The sequence below is a fragment of the Mixophyes fleayi genome, chromosome 4, assembly GCF_038048845.1.
Source record: "Mixophyes fleayi isolate aMixFle1 chromosome 4, aMixFle1.hap1, whole genome shotgun sequence".
Taxonomy (NCBI): Eukaryota; Metazoa; Chordata; class Amphibia; order Anura; family Limnodynastidae; genus Mixophyes; species Mixophyes fleayi.
Genome location: NC_134405.1, coordinates 228329858 through 228335336, shown reverse-complemented (window position 1 = coordinate 228335336; position 5479 = coordinate 228329858).

Sequence of the window (5479 nt, the reverse complement as noted above, 5' to 3'; positions counted from 1 at the left end):
ATAGATTCTAAATAGAACAAAAACAGCAATGCTAATGTATGCTGCTACTGAGACCTGAGACACATATGTGAATGATTCACTTATCTTTTTTTTCAGTACGTAGCTTGCAGCTTTTGTCTTTTGCTTTTTTAAACAAAGTGGCACAATGCAATGATCTTATACAGTATTATTTAATGAGATGAGTGGTGTTAGGTGTGCATTTGAATTATCAATCATCCCATTAGATTGTGTTTGGTCATCACTATAATTCGTCAGTTACACCTGCACTGGAGCAGCTGAAAACATTACGCCTGAAAAGAAGAGTACTTCCTAATATGCCAAGACTTAAATCGTCTGCATCTGAGTGGGAACGCCCTTACTGTATCTGGGCTACGGTATTCTGCCCCTTCCCTCCCCCAATTCTGCCCTTCAAGCTACAGGCAGTTGTAATTATCCTTTGCATTTGGACATGAATTGCATGTAATTGCGTTCATTGGTTTATAGTTCAGGCGAATGTGCAGAGCAATTTCACACAAGTTACAGCACGTAAATAGACTTACATCTACAGATGAATCAGGCCCACATTGTTTAAGTACATACATGTAGTTACACTTTCTAAGGGGCTTTGTGGGAATGCTTGTACTGTAAGGCGAGATAAACCAAAATCTTCCAGTTGTCCACTGTGTCAGTGGTGACCCATGCTATAATTTTAGGCTAATTTGGTCTAAATGTGGCCTTTTTCAGAGCCAGCAACACATTAAGACCATCTTGTGTCTTAGGTGATTCTTTAGCAATTGGTTGACATGACAAATTAGTTGAATGAAAATTCACAGGGCATAGTTGCAATATAATCTAAGTTAGTTGATGCACTTAGCTTGGAGTATGCATCTGTCTTTTCTTTTCATGAATATATCTTGCATTATGGTATGCACTGATCATATCCTAATTTAGCATACAACATGCCTTGTAATGACCAGCACATAATGCAGCCCAAGAATGACAAGTGTAGATGTGTTTTATTTTTTAAAAACTTGTTTCAATACATTTAGAAACCAAGAAACGGGGGACTGATACTTCTTATTGCCATACTTTTCCTAAAAAAGAATGGTATATGTTTTATATATGTTTTTAAAATGGAGCACAAGTACTTACACAGTTTCTGAAATTAACTTATTAACTGAATATATGTACTGACCACATTTAATATATTGAAACATGTAATTTAGCAAAACCAGTTAGAAATTGTAATTTGATAGACAACAGCATTTTTTAAAAATGGATTTGCCAGGTAAAACATAGGATATATTTAAACAGATGAAGATACTCTGGTAATGGGCTATAGAAAGAAGAAACTAAATAGGTTTATTGGATTAAAGCCTTTAGGAAATCTGGACTGAATGATGAGTTTTGAAAATCAATCTACTAATAAATCATACATGTGTATAATGAAATTATGACCTGTTCCATGACCTGTATAAAAGCACGCAGCCTACAGCCTTTATATGTTCAAAGCTTCTCATTGATGAAGTAAACACAGTTTGAACTATGATCAACAGATCAGTATGAATGAAGAACACATTGGGTCTCATATAGGGGCACATTTATCATCACTCACAAAATCTGAAAAATAGTTTTTAATCCTTATCGCATTGATAAGGATTGAACTATTTCTCATATTTATTAAAATAGCAACACAGGAACAGCAGTTCCGAAAAACTGCTGTTCCTGTGAAGTAGAAATCATACTTACCACAGCTGCTTCGTTCCCGAAGCAGTATGTGGTCAACGGGGGTCCTGTTCTTACTCCAGTGCGCATGCGCCGAGAGAAACCCTCGGGCATGCGCACAAACATCTCTGTTCTCTATCAGCAATTATAGTTTGCAGAGAGAGAGTGTGAATGACAGGAAGGGAAATTGTGATCCCTCCACACATGCGCTGTCCAGCTCTGCTCGTCGGAGCAGAGCTGACAGCACTGAAACTTTACATTAATGATAATGTACGCCAGCTCGAGCTGACGTACATTATCAAGACAAGTTCCCGAAAAAAATCTATTTTTCGGAACTTGTTAGATTGCAAGAGGGAGCAGTCACCATACTATTGAATGGTGACTACTCCCCAAAACGAAGCAGAATGCAAAGCAGCAGATATCCACGATATCTGCTGCGATGCATCTTTAATAAATATGCGGGGGACACATCGGGGCATGGATTCTATGTTAAGTGCACGTTAGTGCACCATCACAATTTGTTAAATATACCCCTTAGAGAGCTAATAGGTGCACATTTGCACATGAATAAGACATAGTGCAATTCAAAAGTAATTCTGTTTTTTGCATGCAAGGAAAATATTTCCCACTTTGTGGCACACAAATATTGGGCACCTTTTTTAATATTACTATTATTATTATTATTATCTTTTACTTTTATGGCACCACATAGGGTCCGCAGTGCTGTCCAGGCACGGGCTTGGAGAGGGAAGCCCAGGGGGCAGACAGGCGGCCGCATCACATGAAAGGGGATGCAGCCGCGTCATTGATGACGCGGCTGCATCCCCTGTCATGTGATTCGGCCGCCTGTGCGCTGATGCGGTCGCATCTGATATCATCAGATGCGGCCGCGGGGGGAAATTATGTATTTTGCATCGGGGGGGCGGCCTAATAGCTGTCTGACCCAGCGGCCCGGGGGGCCGTTGCCCCCCTGACCCCCGGGCCAGCCCGCCCCTGGTGCTGTCTATGGAGCATTGAACAAAACAGAACACTACATACAGGGCAGTACAAGAGCAGAAACAAAGTGCAATAAAATCATTACAGCTGAGCACTGGTGCATAGGGCAAAGAGGTAAACGTGAGTTTGGAGCATTGAGAAACTAGGAAGGGGAGGAAGGAGAGGAGGGGCGTGACAAAAGCAGACTGAAACTGTGCCCAGCAGTATGGGTGCAGCTAACAGGAACAGAGCAGTGATGGAGACCGGAAGGTGGGGGAGAGGAGGAGAACCAAGGGAGAACCAAGGACAAGTCTCTTAGGGAGGGAAGACTATAAGTTCAGATTTGTTCATTTTGATTTTAAGGAAGTGTTGGGACATCCAGGAAGAGATGGCAGACAGGCAGTAGGCAGAAGGACACCTTAGTGAGGAGGGAAGGGGAAAGGTCAGGAAAAGAGAGATAAATTTGGATGTTATCGGCATAGAGGTGGTACTGGAGGTGGAATGAACTAATAAGATCACCCAGTGAAGAGGTGTACAAAGAAAAGAGCAGAGTGTGGAAGGATAACATTTTTGAAAGATGAGGGGAAGATACCGGAGGAGAGGGATACTTTGAATGGAAGCAGTCAAGTAGGAGAGAGGGATCTAAGGAGGTGGGAGGGAATGGCTTCTAGGGGGTAGGTTGAGGGGGGATATGACATAAGTAGAGAATAGACATACTCACCTGAGGTGGGGCAGAAGGAGTACATAGGATGATGGTTAGAGGGTAAGGGGGGGGGGGTTTAGGCTAGGGTGCATAAGAGTAGTGTAAGGAGGAAATTTTGAAGGTGAAGAATGTAGCGAAGTCAGTGGCAGTGACGGAGGGTGGAATGGGAGGAAGGGGGGCAAGGAATTGAAAGTGGCAAAGAGATGATGGGGGTTGAACGATTGAGACATTATGAGACATTTAAAGAAGGATTGCTTGGCTGAGAAGAGGGCAGAGCTGTAGGAAGAGAGGATGAACTTAAAATTAAGAAAATCTGCCAGGGAACAAGATTTCCTCCAGTGGAGTTCAGCAGTATGTGAAAACCTGTAAGTTTAGAATGCCACGATTGGGAGTTGAAATAGTGGAGGAAAACAGAGTTGATGTGGCAGGCAGAGTCAAGAGCAGAAGAGAAAGTGTCACTGAAGACAGAGGTTGTCAGGTTGGGACAATTCTGTTTGGCAAAGGGGGAAAGAAGAGATTCAAGGGAGGAGAAGACAGCACAGTCATGATTGCGCCGAGTGAGAGTGTGTTTGGTTGAGGGGAGAGGTAAGGGAGATGAGAAGACAGTGAAGGAGAGGAGATGGAGAAATGGAGAACTCAAAGAGAGAGCAAAGGTGGGAGAAGACAAGGTCATGTGAGAGGCCAAGGCAATGAGTTGGGGAGGAGGTCCATTGTGATAGGCCAAAAGATGAGGGAAGAACAAGAAGTTTGATGGAACCTAGGTCAGAGAGGTTATCAATGGGAATGTTAAAATCGCCCAGGATGATGGAAGGGAGTTCTGACGAGAGATAGTGGCGGAGCCAGGCGGCAAATTTATCAATGAATTGGGAGGTGTGGCCGGGGGGCAGTAAAAGACTGTGATACGGAGAGGAAAAGGATAGAAGAGACAAATGGAGTGGACCTCAAAGTAGTAGAATGTCAGTGAAGGCTCTGGAGGGATGACATGGAAAGTGCAAATGGGGGAAACTAGGATGCTCATGCCACTACCAGGACGGTCACCAGGCCTGTTGGTATAGATGAAGGAAAGGCCCCCGTATGAGAGAGTAGCAGGGTAAGAGGTGGATAGCCAGGTTCCAGTAATGGTAAGAATGTTAAAAAGTTGGATAAGAAGAGGTTGCGGACTGGGAACAGATTATTGCAGATGGATCTGGCGTTCCAGAGGGCACAGGAGAAAGGGAGAGTGGTAAGTGTGGAAATGTAGATGAGACTGGTAGGGTTGCAGGCGTGCAAGATGTGCTGGGTCTAGGACGCTGAATAGAGCAGGGGGAGAGTATGGGTACAGGACATAAGTAAGGTGGAATGGTATGAGGAAAAGGGATGAGGAGAAAGAAATGATGAATAAAAAGAGGAGGGAAAGCGAGAGAGGGAGATGGATGGAGAGTATAGGTACACTAAATTGGGGAGTCACTGAGTGAAAGGACACAGTTGGGAAGAGGAATGGGAAAGGGGGAAGTAAAAGAGAGGCAGCAAGGGAGGCAATGGAAATATGAGCGACATCAATTAACAGGAAATTGAGCAAACCGTATGCAGAGAGGTAACAAAATAGAGTATGAGAATAGGGAAATTAAATGAAACTGAGGTACATGATATAGTAAATTATAGTGTAATAATGGGTACTATATCAGCTATAGCATATGGTAACTTACAGTGCAAACAATGGGTACTATACAAGCTGAGAAGATGTAAATAGTCCATGAGGAAATGGTCAGGAGGATGACCAAAACCAAAAAAAGGACAGAGGGGATTGTCCAAGGCACAAAATAGCAGAGGGGGCAGGGATGGATGTCAGTAACCGGACATGCTGAGTGGACAGCGCAGTAAGTAATCAGGAAGTTTTAGGCTGGTAATTGGGTCAGAACCAGTCTCGACTGGAGGAGGAGGCCCGGGTCAGGAAATGGAGAGATGGGACCAGTAGGGTCAATGGAGGATTCAGAGGCAGTAGCGGAACTACCATTGGTTTGGCAGGTACAGTGCACCGGGGCCCATGGAAATAATGAGGCCCCTGCATGGCAGATGCAGAGGGTCGGGGGCCCTGATTCCCTCATCCCCTTCTCCCTG